Source organism: Rhinopithecus bieti, unplaced genomic scaffold (genome assembly GCF_001698545.2).
Source record: "Rhinopithecus bieti isolate Rb0 unplaced genomic scaffold, ASM169854v2 scaffold_2524, whole genome shotgun sequence".
Lineage (NCBI taxonomy): Eukaryota > Metazoa > Chordata > Mammalia > Primates > Cercopithecidae > Rhinopithecus > Rhinopithecus bieti.
Genome location: NW_016803991.1, coordinates 1,246,339 through 1,257,408, shown reverse-complemented (window position 1 = coordinate 1,257,408; position 11,070 = coordinate 1,246,339). Strand labels below are relative to the sequence as shown.

The window sequence follows — 11,070 nt, the reverse complement described above, 5'->3', positions numbered from 1 at the left end:
CATTCTAGTCAAGGGCATCTATCACTTGGTCCTGGTGCAGCTCCCAGAACCCCAAGGCTCCCTTATATTAAGAGTGGTTCTCAGTTCCAAATGTCTATGCCCTGTATCTCCCCAAAGAAGACATCAGTACATTCATAAAAGACAATTTTGGTTTCTTCCATTACTTTTAAAGTTTTTTTTTTTTTTTTAATATGAAAGAGATCTGATAGGGGAGGTAATCTGGCAGTACTTTTTTCTTGAAAGCAAGCAAAGAAAAAAGGAAAGAAAAACAGAAACATTGCGTAAACGTCAATGCAGCGTTGGATGCATGGGGGAGGGGCCCCTTAATAGATATTAAGTTAAATTCGGCTGAATTAAAACCTGAGTAGAGCTGTGTGTATTGTGAAGTCTCCCTGCCTTGTGAGTAGACCTGTTTCATTGAGAATAGCTATTTCTTTCTAAATGTCCTGGAACATATTGTGTTGTTTACTCACACACCTTTTAACACTTCCACCTTTCCAGATTATGTAGTTACAAAACTAGATCCACAAGTAGTCAGTGTCTGCATTGGTTTGTTCTCACACTGCTTTAAATAACTACCTGAGACTGGGTAGTTTATAAAGAAAAGAGGTTTAATTGACTCACGGTTCCACAGGCTGAACAGGAGGCATGACTGGGAGGCTTCCAGAAACTTACAATCATGGCGGAAGGTGAAGGGGAAGCAGGCGCATCTTACCATGGCGGAGCAGGAGAAGGAGAGAGTGAAAAAGCAAGTGCTACACAGTAGAACTCCATCACAAGAGCAGCAAGGGAGAAGTCCGCTCCCATGATTCAATCACCTCCCACCAGGCCCTCCTGCAACATGTGGGGATTTCAATGCAACATGATATTTGGATGGGGACACAGAGCCAAACCATATCAGTATCATTACTCTGTGTCTATACCAATATTTGACTCCATACTTTACCAGAATGAAAATGTGGATGGGAGGACAGGAAGGCATCCAAGGTAGATCTTGGCAGTAGGACTCAATACCCCAGTAATGGCGGATGGGAATGCTAGTGTCCAGGCTCTCATTCTAACCCTGAGATCACACCAGGCGTGTTTCAGAGCTGAAGGAAATGTGATGGGTATGACAGAACTTCACAATAATGTCTCCTTCATTCGAATTCTCCTTATCTACTTAATGCTCCCATATCTAAACATTACGCTACCTAAAATGCATGACAAAAATTGACGTTAGTGGTTGTTATTTTATCTTGGATTTTTGTGGAATTTTTTGCTTAACATAGCAATGGTAACTATAACCCAAGCATTTCTTTGGGACTTAATGACTAGATGGGGTAATTGAGAATGAGTAGTTGAGCAAGTGACAGACATATCATACGCCACCATCATGATGGCTTAAATGGCTTTTTTTGGAGGGGACAGGGTCTCACTCTCTTACCCACGCTGGAGTGCAGTGATGCCCTCATGGCTCACTGCAGCCTCAACTTCCCCAGGCTCAGGTGATTATCTCGCCTCAGTTTTCATACTTTTAGTAGAGATGGGGTTTCACCATGTTGTCCAGGCTGGTCTCAAAGTCCTAGCCTCAAGAAATCCTCCTGCTTCCGCCTCCCAAAGTGCTGGGATTACAGGCATGAGCCACCATGCCCAGCCTCATGACCTCATTTTAACTTGCATACCTCTGTAACAACATTGTTTCTAAACAGGGTCATATTCTGGGATGCCAGATTTAAGATTTCAATGTATCTTTTTTTGGGTGGGGGGATACAATTCAGCCCACAACATCACATCTCCACTATTCTAGGTCCCCATCCTCAGTGCGATGTACCTGATTAGGTCATAGGCAGAATCTTAAAGTGCAAGACGAGGTTATTCAATTCTGTGGGTCTCTGTGGAAAGGGACATTAGCAAGTCAGTGGGCCGGCAATGCGTTCTCCTTCCCTCTCATCTGGTAAGGCCCTCCCTAGAAGATGGAGCGCCCAGGACAAAGCAGTATTTGATCTTATTCCTAGATCATGTTTATCCATGTGAACACGTGCAACTCCCTCTACAGACACACACACACACACACACACGTTTGAGGAAACTGTGTTAAAATAAGTAACCAGGGAACCCCCTGAAAAGAAATAGCAAGAAATAATACCAGTGTGCATGCTCTATATGAATAAGAAGCGCCTTTTCAGGAGCGCCTAGTAGTTATACAAGTTCTGTAGTTGAAAACTGTGTCTTTTTGTACACAAGCTGGCAGATTCTCCTCTTCCTCTTTCACTGACTACACAGCTCTCTAATGACCTAGGCCTCGCTCCAGGTTGGGAAGCCTCTCAGTTAGTTGGGCTCACAGAGGAGCTATTGGTGATAATAACAGCCCTTCTTAAGGATGACAGTTTAAAAAATTTTTATGAGTACATAGTAGGTGTGCATATTTATCAGGTACATGAGATATTTTGACATGGACATACAATGCGTAATAATCACATCAGGGGAAATGAAGTATAGGGATGACAGTTTTGGCAAGGCTAATATAAGCCTACAACTCTGACTGCAGCAACTGGAAAGCTGGAAAGAACAACAGAGTAAATCCTAGGCTGTTATTGCTGATTTGGTTTTCTTTCAAATGCAAAAGTTCCAATAAATGGGTAATGAAGAATAACAAAATCGGCTAATAAGCCACCTGTATACCAAAGGTAATACATGTAATATGCATAGAAATCAAGGTTTTCCCTCAGGTAGAAATTAAATTTTAAAAGAAGAGCTGGAAATTTTTGATAAATAATGATCCATGAACATACCTTTCAAAAGGTATGTTCTTTTAAATATTTGTGTGCCCACGTTGCACGCAGGGAAGGTAATGTTTGAAGTTGTAACTCTGTCTGCCTTACTCTGGTATGTAACAGACCCAGCAGTCCTTTACAGGAGGTAGGTTTCCTCTGTTTTGTGCTTGTTAGACCTAGCCACAAGCTGATTTTACAGGGATGCAGAAAATGGCTGAACCTGAGGAGACACCTGGTGGAGGATGGAAGCATTCTTCTCTCTGGGCAAGGTACACTTATTTCTTTTTATTCGTAATATTTCAGATGACAAGAGAGCAAGACAGTGTCACAGGATCTTTGTATTTGCTTCTTAGCAGTCTAGAGATGTAAAGCAATTATACAAGAAGTAAAAAAGATGTTGTGCTAATTTAGCCTTCCTACTAGTGCAGCTCATACTCAATGAGTTTAATTATTTCCAACATTTATTTATTTATTCATTCATCTGTGCATACAGATGCACCAGGGGAAGAGAGGTCTTGGTTCCTGTGTGCAGTTTGTGCTGAGCTATGGAGGCAAGACATACAGTCCTCAAGAGTGGGGATTAAGGGTGTAATTGAGTGGGATTAGACCACATCAGAATGCTAAGTTCCAGGTAAGCAGAGAACTGACGAATTAGGGGAGCTCTCAAAATCGGGGATTTAGAAGAGGGGTGCTCAATCAGTAGAAGATTCGGTTGAGCTGAGAGGGAGAAACAGGCACTACATCAGAGTATATGGAGAAAGAAAATCAAGTGTAGGAACGGTTGGTGGACAGGACGCTGGACTATCTGTCACAGAGGGCTATGTTTGGGAATCATGAGGGATATATTGGACTAGATAAGGTACGGCTTACTAAAAGAAAGTTTCTTGGCTGAGTGCAGTGGCTCACTCCTATAATCCCACCACTTTGGGAGGCCAAGGCAGGTGGATCATTTGAGGTCAGGCGTTTGAGACCAGTCTGGCCAACATGGTGAAATCCTGTCTCTACTAAAAATACAAAAAATTAGCCTGTGGTGGTGGTGCACACCTATAATCCCAGCTACTTAGGGGGGTGAGGCAGGAGAATCTATTGAACCCAGGAGGCAAAGGCTGCAGTGAGCCGAGATCACGCCACTGCACTCTAGCTTGTGCAACATAGCGAGACTCCATCTCAAAAAAAAAAAAGAAAAAAGAAAAAGAAAAGAAAGTTTAAAAGCTGTCTACCCACAGGTATGTTTAGGAGGAGATCTGGCTGGCATTATAGAATGTCAACGATTTTTAAGGCAAGAGGAATGATTGCTTCTGTGTCTCAGTTCCTAACTATCTGTGTAGTTTTTGGCAATGTGTTAGTTAGTCCTGCAAAACTAAGCCAAAACTCAGTGGCTGCAATGACCAACCAATTCTTACTCTTCACAGGTCTGGTCAGCTGATCGCAGTTGGGTTTAGCCAGGGTGGCTGTGCTGCATGTCCTTCTCATCCTTTTCCTGGGACCCATGGATCAGGCTGGGCATGTCCTCCTCATGGTGGGTGTGGAGGGTCAAGAGCATAAACGGAAACATGCAAGTTGCTTTGAGGCTGGAACTCAGAATCATTGCTTCCCTCTTGTTCTGATGGCCAATGCAAGCGATAAATCCAGCGTCCCAGTCAAGGAGTCGGGTAATATTCCCTACTCCTTATGTGACAAATGACAGTCCCATGGTAAAGAGGATGGATAGAAAAGAGTGAGAAACTTAGCCAGGCATGCCATCTACCACAGGCAATTCTCTTATATTCCCAGACATATTTTCCTCATTTCTAAAACAGGATAATAATCCTTTTTTCAAAAGAAGACATACAAATAGCCAACAGGCATGTAAAAAATTTTCAACATCACTAGTCATCAGCAAAACACAAATTAAAACCACAATGAGATATCTCACACCAGTCAGAGTGGTTATTATTAAGGTAAAAATATAACAGATGTTGGCAAGGATGTGGAGAAAAGGGAATGCTTATAAACAGTTGGTGGGAATAAAAATTAGTACAACCTCTATGGAAAACAGTATGAAGATTTCTCAAAGTACTGAAAATAGAACCATCATTTGATCCAGCAATCCCACTTTTGGGCATCTACCCAAAAGAAAATAATTATATAAAAGACACCTACATTCTTATGTTTCTCTCAGCACTGTTCATGACAGCAAAAACATGGAATCAACCTAAGTGCTCATTAACAAAGGATTGAATAAAGAAAATGTGGCATGTATACACCATGATATACTACTCAGCCATGAAAAATGAAATTATGTTTTTTTACAGCAACCCGCAAGAAATTATCTTGAGTGAAATAATTTCTTGATAACTCAAGATAATTCAAGGCCATTATCTTGAGTGAAATAACTCAGAAACAGAAAGTCATATACCACATGTAGCTGACTCACTTATAAGTGGGAGCTAAGTAATGTGTTCACATGGACATAGAGAATAGAATAATAGGCACTGGAGAACTGAAAAGGTGGGAGGGTCGGAGAGGGGGTGAATGATAAGAAATTACTTAATGGGTACCAAGGGCACTGTTTGGATGATGGTTACACTACAATCCCAGACTTCTCCACTACACAATATATCCATGTAACAAAACTGCACTTATATCCCCTAAATCTATCAAAATAAAAGATATGTAAAAATAAATAAAATAAAAGACATTCATAGTATCTGTCCCTTCACCTCAGTCATAATGAAGGTATATATAATACTTAGTGTATGTGGATGTTTATGCTCAGTAGTAAAGCATAAGGCAACGTAAGGAGTAATTTTTTTTTGCATGTGCTTATATTCTCTCCCGATAGAAGTGAAATTCCTGTAATGGCCTCCTTTCCCTAAGCCTCCAATGCCATCCCCTAACCTCTTGCATGAGATTCTGCATAGATTGTCCTCCCTGATAAATGCTTCCTGAAGAAGTGTAGGATGGAAGTTTCTACAGTGACCTTGAATGTATCCAGATAAACAATTTAGAAAAATAAAACCCTTACATGTTGCTGATGTTTTCTGATAAGGGTGAAGACAATGGGGGAGAGGCCCCATTGATCAGAGAAGTCTACTGCGAGCTCTTCTTTCCCCACAGCGTGTTTCCACTCTGCTCATTTCACACACTCCTGTCACTTTTAAGCCCAAAGCATCAGTGGCTAAGAGAGTTAGCCTGGGTTCCAGAAGCGGACAAATGAAAGGATGCTACCTAAAACTGATGTAGAATCTTTATCTTTTTAGTATTAGGCTTCAGCTAAAAGTGAGTTAATCTGCCATAAGTGTTCAGAATGTTGTTCTGAGTTGAGAATATTGTTCTAAACATGTTCACATACTTGTTCAGAGGTACTAGTTTGTTAAAAACAAACAAACAAACAAACAACTATTGACTCCCTGGGGTAAATAATATAGAACTCAGCAATCTATAGGATATATTGGCGATTCCAATGGAGACAGTGGTGGAAGAGACAGAGTTTTGCCTATCCGTACTATGATTTTTAAAAACACTTTAAATCTTTAATATATTAAGTAGCAAGGAAAATATTTTATTTATGATAACTAAATAATATTTACAACAACTTTATGGGTACATATATCTACATTTGTATATCAAAGTATTTTAAAATGAAAATCATTTGTATCATTAAAATAATGTACAGAAACGTAATCAAAGACCAAATACATCTTGGGCCATAATTTTACCACTTCTAAATTCTTATTTTCAAAAAAAACATTAAGGGTAATTAAACTCACTAGTCCTTTCCAAAATGTTCTAATCAACTTGTCACATAGTAAAACTAAGTTGCCACCATACTAACTTAGGCTTAGGGATTTGTAAGGGTAACAAATATTCTAGAAACTTAAAACATAACCTTTTTGTTGAAATTTTATTTTGCTTAGAATGCAAAAGAAGAAAATAAGGAGTTTCATTTTTTTTTTTGCCTGCTAAAAGTATTTGGGTAAACTTAGGTTGAAGATGGATCTTCTTTTAAAGATTTTAAATACATTTCTGAAAAGGCACTGATATGAGTTCCAGTTCTGAATGCCACGGTTATTTTCCCAGATTGTAGTGTTTTTGCTGTTGTTGGTTTTGTTTTGTTTTTTTCTTGAGACAGGGTTTCATTCTGCCACTCTGCAGTCCAGGCTAAAGTGCAGTGGTGAGATCATAGCTCACTGCAGCCTTAGCCTCCTGGGTAGCTGGGACTACCGGTGAGCACCACCATGCCCGACTAATTCTTTAAAAAAAAAATGTACAGATGAGGTCTCAGTATGTTATTCAGGCTGGTCTTGAACTTCTGGCCTCAAAGAATCCTCCTGCCTTGGTCTCCCATAGCACTACATTACTGGTATGAGCCATTATGCCTGGCCTCCCTAGATTGTTTTTAAGCAGATATGTAAAGCAGGAGATCGGTGGATATGAATATACTCTGAAATTTGAAAGATGAAAGAAGTGACCAAGCTGATTCAGAATTAAAGTCTGTACGAAGACCAAGCCATGCAGAGTAAAAGAGGTAAAAGTGGTAAAAGAGGAAACAGTCAGGAGAAAGAGGAACATCATGATCCTTTCCCACTGTTAGGGACTGAATCTAAAGGCATGCTAATGTTAAGCTTCAAAATGGTGTGCTTCTGCTGTAAAATTGCAGCTAAGTCTTTTCAAGGTAGCAATACCATTCAGGTTGCTCAAATGTTTTGATTGGATTAAAATAAAAACTTTTGGAAACAAATCTGTTTACAAAGTCCATGCAATCCTTCAGATGTGTGTGTTTTTTTCTCTCCTTAGCTTTCCTTTTCTTTGAAAAGCAGTGCCTTGCAGCTCCTTTTTCTGAGACAGAAAAAAAAAAAAAAATCAATGATCAACAACAGTCCAGTACTCAAGAACAACCTAGAAATAACAAATCAGTCTGTGTGTGCGACAGAAAAGGAGAGTGTATGTGGTAAGGAAAGCAGCTACCGTTTCAGACTTCCACAGGGCAATGATAAGAAACAGTGGGCAGTGGGCAGCGGGGCAGAGGCCCTCCTCAGTTCCCAGATGGTGCGGGGACCAGGCTGAGACGCTCCTCAGGTCTCAATCTCTTGACCTCATGATCCACCTGCCTCGGCCTCCCAAAGTGCTGGGATTACAGGTGTGAGCCACCGTGCCCGCCCTGCCATGTCTTCTTTCTCCTCCCAAGCGGCTGTTTTCCTCTCCTGGATTTTGATGTTCTACTTAATACCCCCATGTTCTTAACCATGTTGCCCTGTGGGAGGCGTCTTTCCCTTTGGGAAGCCGGACGCAGCTCCAACAGTGCCTCAGGAGATAGGCAGGGAAGCTTAGCAGGTGGGGACAGCTTGTCTCTATCCCACCTCAATTGCAGGGGAGGGGTGGCCCTGACAGTTTTCTTTTGAGGGACCTGTGGCTGACAGCTCTGGGTGGAGAAGAGCTACTTGATGCAAGAGCTGCAGGATCCTTGTGCTGTAACTCCTTCCCCACCATCAGCTAGCCTGGAGAGCTAGGCAGGTGGTCTTTACCCAGCACCTTCAAGGCCGCCTTCTCTGGACACAGGAAGCAGCGCGGAACTGGGGCAGGGAGCACTGTTGGAACTGGGTCAGGCTTCCCAAAGGGAAGGATGCCTCCAGCAGGGCTGTGTGAGCTGGCGACTCCACGCCCTTGGAGTAGAAACTCACTGCATGCACCTGGACCTTGTCAGTCTGGTTCTTTTCTGTCAAGCCCTTGAGATGGACATTTCCCTACAAGGGCCTGGGACTGCACCAGGAGGAAGTGAGGTTTCCTTGAGTCTCCAGGGGCCTAGAGGTGGAGGCTGCATCCCCATTGCTACAGGGGCGCCTTTTATTGTCCTCCTGCCCCTGGGTCTCTACCTGATCCACCTCCAGTGGTTCTTGGGGCTCTTGTTCTGCCCTCACCTCCGTCTTTGGAAGCCTGGCTGGGATCGGGGTCAGATTCCAAGACCTGATCACCTGCTCATCTAGCGAAGGCAGTCGGAGGTTAAGCTTGCGTCTGAGACTAGGGAGCCTCACGGGGCTGAGGTGTCTGAACATCATGAAGTTGCGAGCAGACAGCATGGGTTTCTTCCTTGAGGGGAGCTTCCAGACCATAGAAGGCAGGACCTCCAGTGCCCGTGATCCGAAGGAGAAGACGCAGCTTTGTAGGGGCGCCGTCGCACCTGGCTGGAAAAGAAGGCCCAGGACCTCTCAGAGGGTAGAAGAGGAATTGGGAAGAGTACAGGGTTCACGGGACAGGCACAGGCGCAGGAGCGGAGCGGGGAGCCCCGCCAGCTGGGAAGGCCTCACCGACAAGATGAGCAGATTGCCAATGGCATTGCCAGGACCTGTGGAGGAACCAGGTACAAAATATGCTTAGACAAGCACGTTGCCTATGGCGTGGCCGAGACCTGCGGTGGAACCTTGGGAGGTCTAGGCGGGTGGATCACGAGGTCAAGAGATCAAGACCATCCTGGCTAATATGGTGAAACCCCGTCTCTACTAAAAATACAAAAAAAAAAAAAAAAATTAGCCGGGCGTGGTGGCAGGCGCCTGTAGTCCCAGCTACTCAGGAGGCTGAGGAAGGAGAATGGCAGGAACCCAGGAGGCGGAGCTTGCAGTGAGCAGAAAGCATGCCACTGCACTCCAGCCTGGGCGACAGAGCGAGATTCCGTGTCAAAAAAAAAAAAAGTTAGAAGCGCAAGTTGCCTATGGCGTGGCCGGGACTTGTGGCAGAACCAGGAACAAAATATGCTCAGACAAGCAAGTTGCCTATGGCGTGGCCGGGACCTGCAGTGGAACCAGGAACAAAATATGCTTAGTGAATTGCCCATTTTGAGCGAGTTGTACACGGACGAGAAACTGAGGGTCAGAAGCGGAGAGGATACTCCTTAGTCACCCACTTCTCTGTGGCCTGCACGCTCTGGGCACCTGGGACATCACAATGGGGCTGGTAGTAGAGCCAGGGTGTGGAGGACTGTGCAGGAGCCCAGTGAGGGCGCCTAGGAGAGGAGTCAAAGGACAAAGGGCTAGGCCGCTCCACTGGGCCAGCTGGACTCTAGCCTCAGGGATGTCCTGCTCCTGGGGTTAGGTGTGTGGCCCTGGATGGGCCCCACTGTGGGGCTGTGGGGGGTGCAGGGCTGATCCACCAGAGCCCTTCCCGCCTGGCGCCTGGCCTAGGCGCTGGCTAGCACGCAGTGGACCTGTCTTGGCCGGCCCTTTCCCCTGGGTTACAGGGTCAGAACCTGCTGGAAGCACAGCACAGGACCAGTCAGATCCCACCAGGCTCCCCTGGCGCCTCTTCAGTGCCTCTGTGCCGCCTGGAGCCAGGTCTGCCTTCTCCATAGCCGCTCTGGCCTGGAGAGCCGCCAGCCTGGCTGTGCAGTTTTCCAAGTGGAGGATGTGGTGCCCTGACCTGACTGGATGCTGCCCTTTACCACATCCCTTCCTGGCAGGCAGGATCTCCACTTCTTTTTACAAATTTGCCTGAAACCATTCCTCAGGTCATTCAGGTGGTCATGGCCCAGCCACTCTGCGATTCCACAGCTGGCACTCTGTCATGTGTGCCTCCTGATCATGGATACAGGATGTATTCTTATTTTTTCCTGCAGTCCTGGGGTACTTAGCACTGTGGCATATCTGTAATAAGCACATGCACACCTAGAAGGAGGTCTTCAACATGTAAGTTGACCGTGGTCCACTCTGGGCTCCAGTCCTCTACAAAAATGTAGGGCAGGGATTACCAGTTGTCAGCACAGCACCATCCCACATTGCTCTTCCAATGGAGCCTTTCAGCCCAGATACTCTTCTTTGTCTGGTGGGAAGGATCCAAATATGTAAAGATTATGTTCTAGATCAGCTTTGGTCTATCCTAAAAGAAATTCACCAGTGGATTTTTCCATAAAGATAAAATTCAGTTTCTCTGGTCTTCCTAGAATGTGTCTAGAAAGGAAGTACATTATTTATTTACAAGTTAATAGTGGGTTAATATTTTGGACTAAAATATGACCAACATAATTTGGTTATTGTGAGCATGCCAGCTTGGTCCACTCTTCACCACACATTATGATACCTTAAATATAACTCTAGATTTTCTTATCCCCAAGAGAAGGACATACTCTTGGGTGTCTGGACTAGTGAAACATGTATGAAAAAACATTTGGCCACTTTACATCTTTTTATTGGAGAATTGGAACCATCTATATTCAAAGATATTATTAAAAGGCAAGAAGTTAAAAAAAGAAAAAAAAGAAACAGTGTAGAAAACATGATTGGGAAAAGGTGAGGGAAAGCACCAATTCCACCTAAAATTATGAAAACCCTAGAGTTTGTATTTA

The 11,070-nt window shown here is 43.9% G+C and overlaps 1 pseudogene; it reads right to left on the bottom strand.

Moving 5' to 3' along the window:
• Nucleotides 1-7,872: 7,872 nt before the first annotated feature.
• LOC108522092 (putative UPF0607 protein ENSP00000382826) lies at nucleotides 7,873-9,567 on the bottom strand (annotated as a pseudogene).
• Nucleotides 9,568-11,070: the final 1,503 nt, after the last annotated feature.